The following is a 20484-nucleotide window of genomic DNA, read 5'->3' on the forward strand; positions in this document are numbered from 1 at the left end:
GGGCAGTGCCTGTGGTGGAACACTGGTCCCTCGGAGGGAAGGGGTGGGTGCATCACTTTCAAGATGCAATATTACATCAGACCAATGTGGCATCAAACTGTTCCAAGTCCACAGGCAATAGATTGCCACTAGTTGCATAATTGCATCCTAGCACACTTATCCTTTTCTAGAAGCCAGCATATACCTGTACTGTATTCAAAGGTGATGCTTACTGCCAGTGGAAATGGACAGTAGCCTGCTTGTTTGTGTTCTCTGATGATATTCTACCGCATTTTTGTCCAACCTGCTGTTTTTCCTCTTAATATATACTGAGTATGTACCAGACAAGCTGGCAATAGAGTTGTTCCACCATGCAGTCCTTTGGGGAGTTTCATCCTGTCACTGATTTCCACCAGGTATCAATACCCAGAATTCTCAGCTAGCTCCCTGCTGGGCCGGTAGTGACAGCCAGAAGCAGGGGCGTTTAAATCAGCCGTACCTCAACTGACCCTGATCAAAGTGCAGCATTGTGGGGGCTGCAATTGGACCGTTTGGACACCATGGGCTCACCATCCGAGGCTACACCCCCCCCCGAGATTATTTCTGCCTCTGGCTTTGGAGGGATTCATCATAGGCCTGCATTCATCATACACATCCCAGTAAAAAGTCCATAGTGGAGCGGAGGAAAGAGAATTCTCTGACGGAAATGCTAATATGGACAGGAGTGTTGCGCAAATCAATAGTGATGTGATATGCTTTGAAGGTGGTGTGCCTCATTTGATATTTTGGAGAATACTTATCCCCCTAACTTTACCCTTATAGATTCTGTCTTTGCCGCTGTTATGTAGATGAGATTGGATTGATCGATAAGACCCTCTGTCTTTATAGCTACTGTGGGTTAAATCCATGAAAAACAAAATGGAGTATAGAGAGACTACGGTGACTATAGATTGGAATCACCATGTTCTAAATATCAGGTCGGCATAGGGCACCATTGAAATGCTGGCTGTGCTGTATACCACACAAGGTCGTTCACATAACAACTGGATCAAATTCAATTCTGTGCCCAAGGATGATGGCTACAAAGAGCTGTCTCTTTTGAAAGTGAGATCAAGGCTATAATAGCACCTTTTTATTCAAGGAAGTTGTTGCTATGTAGGGGCTGTTGCTATGGAAGAGGCTGACTATTTCGCTACCTAGTTTGTCATCTGAGTGAAGTTGCAGGTCTTCAATTCTACCACTAGGAGGAGCCCTTTCTCTCTGTTTTATGTACTAGTTGAAGCCAACAAGAGAAGTTGGTTAACCTGTAGCCTGCTCCCAGATCTGTTAGTGCTGCATAGTCAACTGCTTGGCCATACAGCACAAACTGATCTGGGATCAGGTTGGTTAACCTGGGGAAGTGAATCAGATGGCTTTGTTTCGCCTCAATGGGGTTCATCCTGCGCGGAACAGCGTCACAGGGTCACAGGTGGAACGATGCTGCCTTACAGGCTTTGGGAAGAGAAAGGAATAAAGGAACCGAGTTATATAGAACAGAATTGAAAGATACCGGGAAGGACTTGACTGTTGTTTTAATGAAAATGCCAAGATGCGTCGGTCAGTACGTCTGTTTGTGTTCAGTGCTTTTGAGCTGTTGACGTTGGTGAATGATTCCATAACTTCCAAAGCAGTAGTGGCGGTCTAAATGTGAAGGCCTCTGCATGAGTCACTGACTACCAGGACCTTTAGATTTCATAAATGCTTTTCTTTTTCACTTGTCTTCATTTTTGATCTGAGCTCTGTTCTCCAAGTCCCCGAAGCTAGCTCTCTAGTCTACCTGGGTTTTGAAGGCACACTCCCCAGTGCCATTTTGAGGAGACATTTATGAAAAGCTGTTTAACACAGTTTGAGCTGTGCCATGGTGTAGAGAAACTGTAAGTTGATGGAGTGTGGAACAGCTCGAACCAGGCCTGGAGGTGCATTCGTTCAGTGTACCGTTTTTCTTAGGATTGAATAGGTCACAATCATGTTGACAGGCAGGTCTACCTCTGAGAATAAGCCGTAAAGTTACGGTGTGAGAAGACCCACAGTATTGGTGTTCTCCAACACCTGGAGAACATAGCATTTTAAATGTTTTATATTGATGCAGATTTTTGTTGTCATTCAGGTTTGCCCTCATTGTAAAACTGTCTATACTAATAATTTTGCTTTATAGCGAACACAACCTCTACGAATCCCATTAAGGCCCAACTGTCAGAAACAGATGCCTTTTGTGTGTGTGTGTGTTTGTGTGTGTGTGTGCGTGCGTGTCTTTGCATTCGTGTCACATATTAGCAGCGCTCAAAGGGAACTGAGCAGTAAACCAGTTCACACGGTAGTTTGCCATTAAGCCCTGTTAAGGGTGTGTGTATTCTCCATAACTCACAGGGTGCGGTGGGTTGGCTCTGCTGCTCCTGCTGCTGCATATGAACAGAACACAACCCCTGGTGCACTTAGTGAGACGAACCCAGAATATAGATGAGATGAGTTGTACTCCATGATCCCACCGACGTCCTCCCCTCCCTTGTCTGTGGTTACCTCAGAGTAGTCAAACCTGGTAGAGGAGGTCCCCATGTCTCCCTTTGTCGAACATCTCCTCTCCCTCCCTCCCCTGACGTGTACTCTCTCTCTCCCTCGCTCCTCTGTCCCCCTTTGTCTTTCAGTGTCTAGCCTCTTCCTCCCTCGTCCCATTTAAACATTCTTGTCTTACCACCTAGGAGCCTCTTGGCGTTGGCCTGTAACATCGTCCAGCTGCTCCCTCCATCCCTTCGTGTGTCAGCTTTGACGGGTCATCGCTCACCCAACTACCACAGGGACAAAGCTTCTCACATCTTCCACTAAGATGACACCTCTCTCTGGACCTCCACGGGTCCAGGAAAGTTCCAGCAGAACTTACAGTAATGGGCCCTGAATAGTGTCTGGTTAGGATAGATTATGACGGAGCACCAATGAGCGGTGTTGCCACATTACAGTCCCTGGGTTACCCCAGGACTGCAATGGCTCAAGAATATTGCACCACATTCCAGTGCAGATGCTAGCAAGCGAAATCATATCCCCTCTACTGATGATTCCTATCCTCCACACCCATGGTGTCAAACACTTCAAAATGAGATGTTTGGAGAAACAGAACGATACTGAGCAGGAGTCAACCCGGGGGTGTCAAACACTTCAAAATGAGATGTTTGGAGAAACAGAACCATACTGAGCAGGAGTCAACCCGGGGTGTCAAAACACTTCAAAATGAGATGTTTGGAGAAACAGAACGATACTGAGCAGGAGTCAACCCGGGGTGTCAAACACTTCAAAATGAGATGTTTGGAGAAACAGAACGATACTGAGCAGGAGTCAACCCGGGGTGTCAAAACACTTCAAAATGAGATGTTTGGAGAAACAGAACGATACTGAGCAGGAGTCAACCCGGGGTGTCAAACACTTCAAAATGAGATGTTTGGAGAAACAGAACGATACTGAGCAGGAGTCAACCCGGGGTGTCAAACACTTCAAAATGAGATGTTTGGAGAAACAGAACGATACTGAGCAGGAGTCAACCCGGGGTGTCAAACACTTCAAAATGAGATGTTTGGAGAAACAGAACGATACTGAGCAGGAGTCAACCCGGGGTGTCAAACACTTCAAAATGAGATGTTTGGAGAAACAGAACCATACTGAGCAGGAGTCAACCCGGGGTGTCAAAACACTTTGAAATGTGACTTTTGGAGAAACGTGAATAAACATCTAATTCTGTAGTGAGACTGAGAGTGTGTGTGTGTGTGTGTGTGTGTGTGTGTGTGTGTGCGTGATAGAGAACGAGTACAGAATCTCTATTATTCTCCTTCTGAATGAACACAAGCATACACCTGTATGCTATAGAATGGAAAAAGCCATACAGCTAAATAAAACAGTTGAATGTTTTAACTAGGTTCAAACAAATACAGAAAAACACTCCCTCTAATTGAATTGCTGTGTCAATGGTTTAACAAGAGCGCTGTGGCATTGTACTATGTAATTATTCTATTTCCATGAAATATTCAACATCTCCCAAAACAGTTAAACATTTAATGACTTGGAATATGCAAACAGAGTGAAGGTGGGTCCGCCTTGGAATGTCTGTAGGGGAGAGCGGGGTAAGTTGAGCCGTTTTTCACACTCAGCATCCCCCAGTCAAAGGAAATCTAGTATTCTTTCTAACAAAGATATCTACATATACAGATATTTCAGGATGTTGTGTATCAATGGAAATAATCAGAATTCATGTAAACATTACACTTTTGAAAACACTCCCTCCCTCATCCCATTTAAACATCCTTGTCTTAGCACCTAGGAGTCTCTTGACGTTGGCCTGTAACAGTGTCCAGCTGCTCCCGCCATCCCTTCCTGTGTCTGCACGGACCGGTCATCGCTTACCCCACGATGCTTCTCACATCTCCCACTAACACAACACCTCTCTCTGGACCTCCACGGGTCCAGGAAAGTTCCAGCAGAACTTACAGTAATGGGCCCTGAATAGTGTCTGGTTAGGATAGATTAGGACGGAGCACCAGTGAGCAGTGTTGCCACATTACAGTCCCTGTGTACACTGCTGGGTGTTGGCTGATAGGGACTGAGACAGGCCCATCAGGACTGCAATGTGAATGTCTCAATTGCACCACATCCCAGTAAAGATGCTAACATGCAAAATCATATTCCCTCTGCCGATGATTCCTATCCTCCAAATTCACATCTGTAGAAAAGGGCAGTGCCCAAACTGACTTAGAGTTGAGGTGCAGCCGAAATGCAAGATTTACATTGGGGGAAAACAGGTGCAGCCCTCCCACATATGCCACAAGCATTCTTACACCAATCCAACTAGCCAGAGGTACTCCACGCCGCCAACATGTGAATTCATTCCAACATGTGAGCTCATAGATTATGGATGGAGCCTGCGGTAATGGAGCCATGTCCCGCCATGCATATTTCAGGAGGACCATGGGAAGATCCCGTAGTTCTCCAGGCGGCATCGAGTGAGCAGTTCGTGAGGATTGCAGTCGTTAATAATGCCCCTGGATTGCATTGGTAGCCACCCGTGGCACAAAGCGCTGTCAGTCCGCTGACATCGGCTTCAAACTAGAGAGATAAAACGCTGTAGATAACATAGGATTTCTGTTATTCTACATCTTCATTGGGCTGCTGAGCAAATACCGTCAGAGTGGGAAGGCCTGGAAGGGGTATTTTCTAAGGAAAAGTTAGACGTTAGGCTTAAATACTATGATCTGTCAATTTAGAGGAACAGTGTATGTCTTTTTTTCATTCCGTTTTCAAAAGAAAAGAACCAGCTGGATATGTTAAAGAACCAACATGCCTGTCATCAGCTAACAACCAGAAAACCGTGGATCTTTTTCATATAATGATAATGAATGCAGGCTACATAATGAATGTACATAGATAATTGGGGTATGGATTCATGTGGGATTAGAAGCAAAACATTTGCACCATTTATATATGATGCCGCGGCACGTCTGGCCTATTTTCCTCTGTGTTGTTGTGTGGCTACGCTGTTCTCCCCGCCTTCATTTCATGTTCGCTTTCAGCTTCACATCTCCCTGTTCTCTGTTTAATACCAGATTTGACGCTCCGAGGTTGTTTCTATTCATTTGCCATAGATCTGTTGAGAGAGTGCTGCTGCCTCATTAGCCGTTTCATCTGTGAAAGATGAATTTGTGATGAAGGGTGTTTCATATCTGTTCTGCTTGATGGGGGGGGGGGGGGGGCTCAGGAAAGCAAAGCATTGCAGGCTATAGTTTCTCTTTTGGTAACATTTCTCTGGGAGCTTCTCCAGGGTGAGGCCTGCAGTTGTGTCTAGAACTGTATCCAAAACTGTACCATTATTTTTACACGGTTTTGTTCCTTTTTTCTTGATTCATGCTGTAAACGTCTACCTTGAATGTGTGTATCCTACCCACCCTCTCATCCCTCCTTCTGTGGTAGGGGGTGGAGCCAGGGCTGACCCAATTCTATAGAGGGAGAAAAATCCAGCATCATTAGGACACAAATCACCATAGATAATGGACCTTCCCCGGCCCAGCCCAGCCCAATAGCAACCCCACCAGGAGGAGGGGAGAGGGGGGATGAATGTAAACCATTAAGCCCACCTCGGTGTATCCAGCCTTCCACAAAGTGCGGTCTCTCTGGAGGAGATGACTAATTACAGTGATGGGGGGGGGCTATACAGATGGGTCCCCTCCCCTCAACTCCCTTTACCTCTTGTTCAGCCAAACACCTATTCTCTTTCTCCTGTGAGAGAAAGGGAGAGAAAGAGAGAGACCGAGACAAAGAGCGAGAGAGAGAAGGCGAGGGAGAAGGGCCAAAGCCTCTGTTTTGGCAGGCCCACTCAGGAGCGCTGAAGAGCGAAGGCTCCCTATTCAGGGCGTGCCACAGAGAGGGCCTGTTCCCACCGCTGCTTCCACATAGGCAGAGTGGGGTGCAGCGTAATGGGGGGGTCCTTACACTCTTTTCTGAAAGGTAGAGCAGAACAGGAGGGCTCTCTAGTTTACCCTCTCTCTCTCTTTCCTCTCTCTCTGACCAGCCTGTGTTTCAGGACTACCTCCACTCTGCCTGCTCCTCCCGGTGCCATGGATACAGCCCTATTTTCTGATTAAATGGGGCGAAGCCCGACCCCCGTCAATAACCCTGAATGAGATGGTGTGTAGAGAAGAGAACGATATAAAGGCCCATGTAAGAGGGCATGTACAGACTGGGGTTCCCCTCCTGGCCAATCAGTTCAAAGGATTCAAAATAACGTTGTTTTTTCAGTTGCCCTGCTTTTATTAACATTATTCTCTTTGTGTGTGTGTGTGTGTGTGTGTGTGTGTGTGTGTGTGTGTGTGTGTGTGTGTGTGTGTGTGTGTGTGTGTGTGTGTGTGTGTGTGTGGAATAGACAGAGTACAGAATCTTTATTATTCTCCTTGTGAATGAACACATAGCCTGTATGCTATAGAATGCAAAAAGCCATATGACCACAAAACAGTTGAATGTTTTAACTAGATTCAAACAAATACAGAAAACACTCCCCCTAATTTAATTCCTGTTTCAAAGGTTTAACAAGAGCGCTGCGGCATTGTACTATGTAATTATTCTTCCGTTAAATATTCAAGATTTCCCAAAACAGTTAAAAACATTTAGTGCTATGGAATGTACAAACAGAGTGAATGTGGTCCGACATTGTGTCTGTAGTCGGAACACATTATCCACACGATGACTCATCCATCTTTTTAAATGAATGATGAAATGTTCAGCCCTTGATTGTTAGAGCAGTTTGGAGAAGATCCATAAAAACTATTTACTTTTCAAACAGCTTTGACTTTCAGCGCAGCACTCTCTCTGATTCTAAAGGTGCAATCTGGGATATTTGCTGTTTAATATTTGGTTGTGGGCTAATGTTGAGCTTTAACACAAATCCCAGATTGTATCTTTAAGGTCCAAGCTGCCCTAAACTGCTGTTGTCATGTTCATTAGGGCACACAATGGAAAACATTTTTAAATGTTGTGCAATGGAAAAAGAAAATGGGCATTTCATATTGGACAAGTCCAGGTGGTAGGCTAGTCTCTCCCTGTTTTTAAAATGTATTTCACCTTTTTATTTAACCAGGTAGGCCAGTTGAGAACAAGTTCTCAATTACAACTGCAACCTGGCCAAGATAAAGCAAAGCAGTGCGACACAAACACACAGAGTCACACATGGAATAAACAAACGTACAGTCAATAACACAATAGAAAAGTCTATATACAGTGCGTGCAAATTAAGTAAGATTAGGGAGGTAAGGCAATAAATAGGCCATAGTGGTGAAATAATTACAATTTAGCAATTAAACAGTGAAGTAATAGAGGTGCAGAAGATGAATGTGCAAGTAGAGATACTGGGGTGTAAAGGAGCAAAAAACAATAACAATATGGGGATGAGGTAGTTGGGTGGGCTATTTAGAGATGGGCTATGTACAGATGCAATGATCTGTAATCTGCTCTGACAGCTGGTGCTTAAAGTTAGTGAGGGAGGTAAGAGTCTCCAGCTTGAGTGATTTTTTTGCAATTCGCTCCAGTCATTGGCATCAGAGAACTGGAAGGAAAGGCGGCCAAAGTAGGAGTTGGCTTTGGAGGTGACCATTTTTCCCCCCACTACAGCCTTCTTATAAAATTGATTAAATAAAAAACGATTCCTCATCAATCTACACACAATACCCCATAATGACGAAGCTAAAACAGATTTTAGGACAGTTTTGCACATTTATATAAAAAAATATTTTTACGTAAGTATTCAGACCCTTCGCTATGAGACTCAAAATTGAGCTCAGGTGCATCCTGTTTCCATTGATCATCCTTAAGATGTTTCTACAAGTTGATTGGAGGCCACCTGTGGTAAATTCAATTGATTGGACATGATTTGGAAAGGCACACACCTGTCTATATAAGGTCCCACAGTTGACAGTGCATGTCAGAGCAAAAACCAAGCCATGAGGTCGAGGGAATTGTCCATTGAGCTCCGAGACAGGATTGTGGTCGAGGCATAGATCTGGGAAGGTTAGCAAAATATTTCTGCAGCATTGAAGGTCCCCAAGAACACAGTATTTTCCATCATTCTTAAATGGAACCACCAAGACTCTTCATATAGCTGGCCGCCTGGCTAAACTGAGCAATTGGGGGAGAAGGGCCTTGGTCAAGGTGGTGACCAAGAACCCGCTGGTCCCTCTGACAGAGCTTCAGACTTCCTCTGTGGAGATAGGAAAGGGGGATACCTAGTCAGTTGTACAACTGAATGCCTTCAACCCCTCTGAGAGAACCTTCCAGAAGGACTACCATCTCTGCAGCACTCCACCAATCAGGCCTTTATGGTACAGTGGCCAGACGGAAGCCACTCTTCAGTAAAAGGCACATGACAGCCCACTTGGAGTTTGCCAAAAGGCACCTAAAGGACTTCCAGACCATGAGAAACAAGATTCTCTGGGCTAATGAAACCAAGATTAAACTCTTTGACCTGAATGCCAAGCGTCACGTCTGGAGGAAATTTGGGACCATCCATATGGTGAAGGATGGTGGTGGCAGCATCATGCTGTGGGGATGTTTTTTAGCGGCAGGGACTGGGAGACTAGTCAGGCTTGAGGGAAAGATGAACAGAGCAAAGTACAGAGAGATCCTTGATGAAAACCTGCTCCAGAGTGCTCGAGACCTCCGACTGGGGCGAAGGTTCACCTTCCAACAGGACAACGACCCTAAGCACACAGCCAAGACAACGCAGGCTGGAGCTTTGTGACAAGTCTCTGAATGTCCTTGAGTGATCTAGCTGGAGCCGGAGCCTGGACCCAATCAAATGTTTCTGGAGACACCTGAAAATAGCTGTGCAGCGATGCTCCCCATCCAACCTGACAGAGCTTGAGAGGATCTGTAGAGAAGAATGGGAGAAACTCCCCAAATACAGGTGTGCCAAGCTTGTAGTGTCATATCCAAGAAGACCCGAGGCTGTAGTCGCTGCCAAAGGTGCTTCAACAAAGTACTGAGTAAAGGGTCTGAATACTTATGGAAATGTGATCTCAATGTATTTGTAATACATTTTCAAACATTTCTAAAATCCGTTTTTTGCTTTGTCATTATGGGGTATTGTGTGTATTTTTTTCACCTTTATTTAACCAGGTAGGCTAGTTGAGAGCATGTTCTCATTTGCAACTGCGACCTGGCCAAGATAAAGCATAGCAGTGTGAACAGACAACACAGAGTTACACATGGAGTAAACAATTAACAAGTCAATAACACAGTAGAAAAAAAGGGAGTCTATATACATTGTGTGCAAAAGGCATGAGGAGGTAATTGAATAATTACAATTTTGCAGATTAACACTGGAGTGATAAATGATCAGATGGTCATGTACAGGTAGAGATATTGGTGTGCAAAAGAGCAGAAAAGTAAATAAATAAAAACAGTATGGGGATGAGGTAGGTAAAAATGGGTGGGCTATTTACCGATAGACTATGTACAGCTGCATCGATCGGTTAGCTGCTCGGATAGCAGATGTTTGAAGTTGGTGAGGGAGATAAAAGTCTCCAACTTCAGCGATTTTTGCAATTCGTTCCAGTCACAGGCAGCAGAGAACTGGAACGAAAGGCGGCCAAATGAGGTGTTGGCTTTAGGGATGATCAGTGAGATACACCTGCTGGAGCGCGTGCTACGGGTGGGTGTTGCCATCGTGACCAGTGAACTGAGATAAGGCGGAGCTTTACCTAGCATGGACTTGTAGATGACCTGGAGCCAGTGGGTCTGGCGACGAATATGTAGCGAGGGCCAGCCGACTAGAGCATACAGGTCGCAGTGGTGGGTGGTATAAGGTGCTTTAGTGACAAAACGGATGGCACTGTGATAAACTGCATCCAGTTTGCTGAGTAGAGTGTTGGTTGAGTGTGTGTAGATTGATGAGGGGGGGAAACAATTGAATCAATTTTAGAATAAGGCTGTAACGTAACAAAATGTGGAAAAAGTCAATGGGTCTGAATACTTTTCGAATGCACTGTACATTAGAGCTGAATCAATAGGCTCAATGGCCTCCTAACCGTTGCTAATTGCCCACACTATAATGCACTGTCTAAATATTTCCAATTAGCTTACAGCTGCAAAATTAGTCATTTTAAAGCATTCTTTTAACTAGTTTAACTAACACAAGGAAGTGAAAGTATAGTGTTGTAACAGTTTTGATCTAGCCGAGGAGAACCTCTAACGAGGACACCATTAACAATGTGTGTCGTTTCATCTTCTGTTAATTGATAACCTGTAAAATGACTTTAAACTGTAGTGTGGTAATTATTGCAGGAGCCTGTCGACACCTCAGCAAATGTGTGTGTACGGCAAAGAGAAATGTTTCTTCGATAATAATGTTTTCTCCCTCAAGTGTCTGAGAAGTACCAATACCTGCCCATAGAAAATAGTAGGGGAGGGAAGGAAGGAGGGACAGATGGAAGGAGAGAGCGAATATAAATGTTTCAGCGATAAGTGTCTCAGAAGTTGGCAAGGGAGAGGGAGCGAGAGACTAGAGGATTCAGACACTCAGCAGAGCTTATGTTGAATTCAGATTTCAGATCCCTTTCAAGAGTCTGGGATGGGGGCGAGAACTGTTCCAAAATACCACAAATACCTTCCACTTCAAAATCCCCCACAAAGACCCAGATATCCACTTTGTTACATTGCAGATACCCACTTTCTCAAACTCCCGAGACACCCAGGTAACTACTTTTTAAACCACTCGCATGCCAAATAGCCTACCATTCAAAACCTTCAGACTTAGTACCACATATTCCCATCTAGCAGTCTCATTAAAACTACTCTACACTGATAGCCTTCAGTATTTACTGCTGATGCTAAGCCGCTCTATACTGAACCTCTGTGGTAACAAACAGCGGGACTCTGTACAGTCGTGGCCAAAAGTTTTGAGAATGACACAAATATTAATTTTCACAGTCTGCTCCCTCAGTGTCTTTAGATATTTTTGTCAGATATTACTATGGAATACGGAAGTATAATTACAAGCATTTCATAAGAGTCAAAGGCTTTTATTGATAACTACATGAAGTTGATGCAAAGAGTCAATATTTGTAGCGTTGAACCTTCTTTTTCAAGACCTCTGCAATCCTCCCTGGCATGCTGTCAATTAACTTCTGGGCCACATCCTGACTGATTGCAGCCCATTCTTGCATAATCAATGCTTGGAGTTTGTCAGAATTCGTGGATTTTTGTTTGTCCAGGAGGATTCAGGAGGGAGGAGAAGGTGGCAAAGAGCTTCCTAGGGTTAGAGGCAGATGCTTGGAATTTAGAGTGGTAGAAAGTGGCTTTAGCAGCAGCGACAGAAGAGGAAAATGTAGAGAGGAGGGAGTGAAAGGATGCCAGGTCCGCAGGGAGGCGAGTTTTCCTCCATTTCCGCTCGGCTGCCCGGAGCCCTGTTCTGTGAGCTCGCAATGAGTCGTCGAGCCACGGAGCGGGAGGGGAGGACCGAGCCGGCCTGGAGGATAGGGGACATAGAGAGTCAAAGGATGCAGAAAGGGAGGAGAGGAGGGTTGAGGAGGCAAAGGACGGATCACCACCTCAAGCTGAACCTCGGCAAGACGGAGCTGCTCTTCCTCCCGGGGAAGGACTGCCCGTTCCATGATCTCGCCATCACGGTTGACAACTCCACTGTGTCCTCCTCCCAGAGCGCTAAGAACCTTGGCGTGATCCTGGACAACACCCTGTCGTTCTCAACTAACATCAAGGCGGTGGCCCGTTCCTGTAGGTTCATGCTCTACAACATCCGCAGAGTACGGCCCTGCCTCACACAGGAAGCGGCGCAGGTCCTAATCCAGGCACTTGTCATCTCCCGTCTGGATTACTGCAACTCGCTGTTGGCTGGGCTCCCTGCCTGTGCCATTAAACCCCTACAACTCATCCAGAACGCCGCAGCCCGTCTGGTGTTCAACCTTCCCAAGTTCTCTCACGTCACCCCGCTCCTCCGCTCTCTCCACTGGCTTCCAGTTGAAGCTCGCATCCGCTACAAGACCATGGTGCTTGCCTACGGAGCTGTGAGGGGAACGGCACCTCAGTACCTCCAGGCTCTGATCAGGCCCTACACCCAAACAAGGGCACTGCGTTCATCCACCTCTGGCCTGCTCGCCTCCCTACCACTGAGGAAGTACAGTTCCCGCTCAGCCCAGTCAAAACTGTTCGCTGCTCTGGCCCCCCAATGGTGGAACAAACTCCCTCACGACGCCAGGACAGCGGAGTCAATCACCACCTTCCGGAGACACCTGAAACCCCACCTCTATAAGGAATACCTAGGATAGGATAAAGTAATCCTTCTCACCCCCCTTAAAAGATTTAGATGCACTATTGTAAAGTGGCTGCTCCACTGGATGTCATAAGGTGAATGCACCAATTTGTAAGTCGCTCTGGATAAGAGCGTCTGCTAAATGACTTAAATGTAAATGTAATGTAATGCCTCTTGAGGATTGACCACAAGTTCTCAATGGGATTAAGGTCTGGGGATTTTCCTGGCCATGGACCCAAAATATCGATGTTTTGTTCCCCGAGCCACATAGTTATCACTTTTGCCTTATGGCAAGGTGCTCCATCATGCTGGAAAAGGCATTGTTCGTCACCAAACTGTTCCTGGATCGTTGGGAGAAGTTGCTCTCGGAGGATGTGTTGATACCATTCTTTATTCATGGCTGTGTTCTTAGGCAGAATTGAGGGAGCCCACTCCCTTGGCTGAGAAGCAACCCCACACACGAATGTGCTTTACTGTTTGTTGGCATGACACAGGACTAATGGTAGCGCTCACATTGTCTTCTCCGGACAAGCTTTTTTCCGGATGCCCCAAACAATCGGAAAGGGGATTCATCAGAGAAAATGACTTTACCCCAGTCCTCAGCAGTCCAATCCCTGTACCTTTTGCAGAATATCACTGTCCCTTGTGTTTTTCCTGTAGAGAAGTGGCTTCTTTGCTGCCTTTCTTGACAGCAGGCCATCCTCCAAAAGTCTTCGCCTCACTGTGCATGCAGATGCACTCACACCTGTCTGCTGCCATTCCTGAGCAAGCTCTGTACTGGTGGTGCCCCGATCCCGCAGCTGAATCAATTTTAGGAAACAGTCTTGGCGCTTGCTGGACTTTCTTGGGCGCCCTGAAGCCTTCTTCACAACAATTGAACCCCTCTCCTTGAAGTTCTTGATGATCCGAGAAATGGTTGATTTAGGTGCAATCTTACTGGCAGTTATATCCTTGCCTGTGAAGCCATTTTTGTGCAAAGCAATGATGACGGCACGTGTTTCCTTGCAGGTAACCATGGTTGACAGAGGAAGAACAATGATTCCAAGCACCACCCTTTTGAAGCTTTTGAAGCTTCCAGTCTGATTGTTCGATTCAATCAGCATGAGTGATCTCCATCCTTGTCCTCGTCAACACTCACACCTGTGTTAACGAGAGAATCACTGACATGATGTCATCTGGTCCTTTTGTGGCAGGGCTGAAATGCAGTGGAAATGTTTTGGGGGGATTCAGTTAATTTGCATGGCAAAGAGGGACTTTGCAATTAATTGCAATTCATCTGATCACTCTTCATAACATTCTGGAGTATATGCAAATTGCCATCCTACAAACGGAGGCAGCAGACTTTTGGCCACGACTGTACTTGCAGTGACATTCTCGAGCTTTGAGAAACCTTCTGGCACGAGTTACAAAGAAAGGAATGCCATTTTTATCTCTGACTACGTTCCACCTGAACAAATAAAAACTCACTCCATTAATGGTTAGGAACACCATGGCTGTGTTATATTGTGTTCCCCTGACTCGACACAGGCAGGAGATGTTCTGTATCGACTCAGGGGAATACAAAAGAACATGGCCCCATTGACCCTGTTGTTCCTAACCATTAATGGACTGAGGGTTTCTCTTTCAGGTGGAAGGTAGTCAGAGATAAAAGAATCCTCTCTTTGTGCCAAAATGTTTCTCAAAGCTCAAGAATGTCGGTGAATTTGGGGGTTTGATCGTCTCAGACTACTAGCTACATTCTTTTCGATGTGTCCCTTTATGTCAGGTAGAGATTAAAAGAATATATAAAAGTTTCATTCCAGTAACCACTTTTCCATCCACTTTTTATTTGAGTAAAGTCATACCGAATAAAAAACATCACAACAGCTGTGATGGAAACAGGATGTTTCGGTCCAATTTTATAAATGCCGACCGGTAATTTGTTTGTTCGACATGATGGGAACGTTTTGTGCTGGTAAAATGAATTATGCGAGAGATGACGATGGAAATATTGACATAAATACAACATATTGACGAAAACTTGGGAGTCAGGCAATGATATGGTGTGTGGTCCTCCCACTACGAGTCGGGAAACCATGCAGTTTATTAGGCTACAGATGAAATAACTTCACAGGGTGGTGAAAGTGCACAGTGATCTTGATGCTGCTTTCCAATAAATATCGAGGGGCTGATACTGGAACTGGTGTGTCTGTGTGTGCTAAGATATAAGTGAGAGATGAAGTTTACATACACCTTAGCCAAATACATGTAAACTCTGTTTTTCACAATTCCTGACATTTAATCCTATTAAAAATTCCCTGTCTTGGTCAGTTAGGATCACCACTTTATTTTAAGAATGTGAAATGTCAGAATAATGGTAGAGAGGATGTCTTATTTACGCTTTTATTTATTTCATCACATTCCCAGTGGGTCAGAAGTTTACATACACTCATTTAGTATTTGGTAGCATTGCCTTTAAATTGTTTAACCTGGGTCAAACGTTTCGGGTAGCCTTCCACAAGCTTCCCACAATAAGTTGGAGGAATTTTGGCCCATTCCTCCTGACAGACCTGATGTAACTGAGTCAGGTTTGTAGGCCTCCTTGCTCGCACACACTTTTTCAGTTCTGCCCACACATTTTCTATAGAATTGAGGTCAGGGCTTTGTGATGGCCAATCCAATACCTTGACTTTGTTGTCCTTAAGCCATTTTGCCACAACTTTGGAAGTATGCTTGGGGTCATTGTCCATTTGGAAGACCCATTTGTGACCAAGCTTTAACTTCCTGACTGATGTCTTGAGATGTTGCTTCAATATATCCACATAAATGTTCCTGCCTCATGATGCCATCTATTTTGTGAAGTGCACCAGTGCCTCCTGCAGCAATGCACCCCCACAACATGATAATGCCACCCCCGTGCTTCACGGTTGGGATGGTGTTCTTCGGCTTGCAAGCATCCCCCTTTTCCCTCCAAACATAATGATGGTCATTATGGCCAAACAGTTCTATTTTTGTTTCATCAGACCAGAGGACATTTCTCCAAAAAGTACAACCTTTGTCCCCATGTGCAGTTGCAAACCGTAGTCTGGCTTTTTTATGGAGGTTTTGGAGCAGTGACTTCTTCCTTGCTGAGCGTCCTTTCAGGTTATGTCGATATAGGACCCGTTTTACTGGGGATATAGATACTTTTGTACCTGTTTCCTCCAGCATCTTCACAAGGTCCTTTGCTGTTGTTCTGGGATTTATTTGCACTTTTCGCACCAAAGGACATTCATCTCTAGGAGACAGAACGCGTCCTCTTCCTGAGCTGTATGACGGCTGCGTGGTCCCATGGTGTTTATACTTGCGTACTATTGTTTGTACAGATGAACATGGTACCTTCAGGCGTTTGGAAATTGCTCCCAAGGATGAACCAGACTCGTGGAGGTCTAAAAAGAAATTCTGAGGTCTTGGCTGATTTCTTTTCATTTACCCATGATGTCAAACGAAGAGGCACTAAGTTTGAAGGTAGGCCTTGAAATACATCCACAGGCACACCTCCAATTGACTCAAATTATGTAAATTAACCTATCAGAAGCTTCTAAAGCCATGACATCATTTTCTGGAAATTTCCAAGCTGTTTAAAGGCACAGTCAACTTAGTGTATGTAAACATCTGACACACTGGAATTGTGATACAGTGAATTATAAGTGAAATAATCTGTCTGTAAACAATTGTTGTAAAAATTACTTGTGTCATGCATAAAGTAGATGTCCTAAGCGACTTGCCAAAACTATAGTTTGTTAAACAATACATTTGTGGAGTGGTTGAAAAACGAGTTTTAATGACTCCAACCTAAGTGTATGTAAACCTCCGATTTCAACTGCAAGTCTTCTCTAAGAAGACCGTAACATTGCTGTGTGGAATTGCCCATAATGTAACTTTTGGATTACTTAAACTCAGTAACAATCTGATTACTTTCAGTTACTTTTGGTTTACTTCACCATTAAGAGGCATTAGAACAGGGGTAGGCAACCTTGTTCCTGGAGTGCTGCAGGATTCTGTTCCACATAGGCACCGCACCTGACCAACTGAGCTAATTGATCAGTTCAGTGATTGCCTAAATTCAACACACCTGGTCTTCCAGGTCGGTTAAAACCAAAAACATGAAGTGCTTCGGCACGCATTTGGTGTGTCATCATAGTGGCCTCTGACTTGTGGTTAGACTTGCTCAGGTGGAACAAACTTAAACTTTCTCCTTTTTTCATTGCTTAATTGAATGTCCTTGAGAAAACAGAAAGGTGTCATAAGGAGCTAGTGTCATCCAAGAAGTAATCATCTACAAAAATATAAATGCAACATGTAAAGTGCTGGTCCCATGTTTCATGAGCTGAAATAACTGATCCCAGAAATGTTCCATACGCCAAAAAGCTTATTTCTCTTAGGAGGAGTATTTTTTATCTGTAATAAAGCCCTTTTGTGGGGAAAAACTCATTCTGATTGGCTGGGCGTGGCTCCCCAATGGGTGGGCCAATGCCCTCCCAAGCCCACCCATGGCTACGCTGCAGGCTGCACGGGTGGGCAACTCCAGTCCTCGAGGGCCTGATGGTGTCACAGTTTTTCCCCAGCTAACACACCTGTCTTCAATAATCACCTAATCATGATCTTCAGTTTAGAATGGAGTTTGATTAATCAGCTGTGTTTGCTAGGGATGGAGAAGAAGTGTGACACTAATCAGGCCCTTGAGTACTGGAGTTGCCCACCCCTGGTTAGGGCCTAATGAATTCATTTATAATGACTGATTTCCTTATATGAACTGGAACTCAGCAAAACCTTTGAAATTATTGCATGTTGCATTTTATATTTTTGTTCAGTATAGTTCAATGTTTCCCAACCCCGGTCCGCGAGTACCCCCAACAGTACACAGGTTGTAGCCCTTGGTTGTAGCCCTTGACAAACACACCTCATTTATCTCATTGAGGGCTTGATGATTAGTTGACAAGTTTAATCAGGTGTGCTTGTCCAGGATTACAGTAAAAATGTGTACTGTTCAGTGTACTGTACTCACTGTTTGGGAAACACTGCAGATACTTTTGAAAAACTAGATCAATCTGATTACAATATTTTTGCTGGTAATGTAACTGATTACATTTGAACTGATTACATGTAACCAGTTACTCCCCAATCCTGTGTGGAGGTGATTTGAGGAGTTTGGTCTCTTTATTTACAGTGTTGTTTTCTGAAGTGGTGAATTGCATTCTAACCCCACTGCCAATCATTCTCATAGATTGGATTCTTGTTGCGACTCTGTGTGTGTGTGTGTGTGTGTGTGTTCGTTCGTTTAGGAGCCATGCCTGGCCTTATGTTTACCGAACAGTTGCCTTTGCTCACTCAAACTAATGGGAAAGAGGAGAGAGAGATAGTCTGTGAGTGGCACTATTGAGAGATACTCAGCTGGCATCATAACTATAACTATTCTCCTGGGATATTGGACTCTGTCAGGCTCCCTGGGCTTTGGTTTGAGTGAGTGCCCTTGACTTTAGTCTAGCGTCATGCAATATTACATTTCCAACACACACATGCGTTCACACACATCTCACGTAAAGCGTCAATCAGCAGTAGAAAGAATAACAAAGCGTTCTCCCCGTCCCTGTTTCGGCGGTAAGAGCTGAGGGATGGGGCTGGAGAAATGGAACCACTTTCAAATTCATAGTTATGGATGCAAAGACTGACCATCCATTATTTCAAAATGATCGTTCTAAGCCTGTTTTGAGGCTATATAGTGTTTGTTTACATTTACTTTGTTTACAAACATGGGAGTAAAACAAGCTTATATGTTGGGTACTGATGGGGTATGACAGTTGAACTAAGCTCTAGAAGCATTTGTAAGTTATATTCTTCAAGAATCAATGGGTACATATTAATTTATAAATCGAAAAATGTATGGAGCAACTGCTGATTGCCCCTTTAAGTAACACATGGAATCATGTAGTAACCAAAAAAGTGTTAAACAAATCTAAATATATTTTGAGATTCTTCAAAGTTGCCTTGATGACTGCTTTGCACACTCTTGGCATTCTCTCAGCCATCTTAATGAAGTACTCACCTGGAATGCATTTCAATTAACAGGTGTGCCTTGTTAGAAATTCCACAAATTCAATTTTTTCTTAATGCTTTTGAGCCAATCAGTTGTGTTGTGACAAGGTAGGGATGGTATACAGAAGATAACCCTATTTGGTAAAAGACCAAGTCCATATTATGGCAAGAACATCTCAAATGAGCAAAGAGAAATGACAGTACATCATCATGAAGGTCAGTCAATCTGGAAAATTTCAAGAACTTCGCAAAAACCATCAAGCGCTATGAGGAAACTGACTCTCATGAGGACCGCCACAGGAAGGATGACCCAGAGTTACCTCTGCTGCAGAGGATAAGTTCATTAGAGTTACCAGCCTCAGAAATTGCAGCCCAGATAAATGCTTCACAGAGTTCAAGTAACAGACCCATCTCAACGTGTCCTTTAGACTGATGAGTCCAAATTTGAGATTTTTGGTTCCAACCGTCGTGTCTTTGTGAGATGCAGAGTAGGTGAACGGATGATCTCTGAATGTGTGGTTCCCACCGTGAAGCATGGAGGAGGAGGTGTGCTGGTGCTTTGCTGGTGACACTCTCAGTAATTTATTTAGAATTCATGGCACACTTAACCAGCATGGCCACAACAGCATTCTGCAGCGATACGACATCCCATCTGGTTTGCGCTTAGTGGGACTATCATTCCTTTTTCAACAGGACAATGACCCAACACACCTCCAGGCTGTGTAAGGGCTATTTGACCAAGAAGGAGAGTGATGGAGTGCTGCATCAGATGACCTGGCCTCCACAATCACCCGACCTCAACCCAATTGAGATGGTTTGGGATGAGTTGGACTGCAGAGTGAAGGAAAAGCAGCCAACAAGTGCTCAGGATATGTGGGAACTCCTTCAAGACGGTTGAAAAGCGTTCCAGGTGAAGCTGGTTGCGAGAATGCCATGAGTGTGCAAAGCTGTCATCTAGGCAAAGGGGGGCTACTTTGAAGAATCTAAAATATATTTTGATTTGTTTCACACTTTTTTGGTTACTACATGATTTCATACGTGTTATTTCATAGTTTTGATGTCTTCACTATTATTCTACAATGTAGAAAATAGTAAAAATGAAGAAAAACCCTTGAATGTGTAGGTGTGTCCAAACTTTTGACTGGTACTGTAGGCCTATAGTCAGATTAGTGAATGATTGCAGGTATCCCTTCTGCATCACAATCTTTTGATGCTTTTTTCCCCATTGTTGCTCAGGTTTGACTAGTAGAATATCAATAAGGAGTTTCTATTATTTTTAGTTTGTGTGAAAATGGACAAAAGCAACGCTAGAACAATCCCAGTGTTGTCAGTTTCCATGTGTCCTAACAATGGTTTCTCCACAGAGAATAGTTTCAATCAGCCTCCATCTCCCCCCTGATAACTAACTCCCCATCTTGGCCCAATCTTCACTTACACAGAAGCCTTTGTTTAGCTAAGATCCCCTCCTCTCTGTCTTTCTCTCTCCATCTCCCTCTTTTCATTTTTCCCTTTCCTTTTTGGTCTGGAATTGTAATTAGCACCCAGAACCACACTGGCGCCTAAAGACAAGACCACAAAATCCCAGCAAAAATCAGTCTCGGGGGCAGCTGTGTCTGTGTCCTCAA

The sequence above is a fragment of the Oncorhynchus nerka genome, linkage group LG18 (genome assembly GCF_034236695.1).
Source record: "Oncorhynchus nerka isolate Pitt River linkage group LG18, Oner_Uvic_2.0, whole genome shotgun sequence".
NCBI lineage: Eukaryota > Metazoa > Chordata > Actinopteri > Salmoniformes > Salmonidae > Oncorhynchus > Oncorhynchus nerka.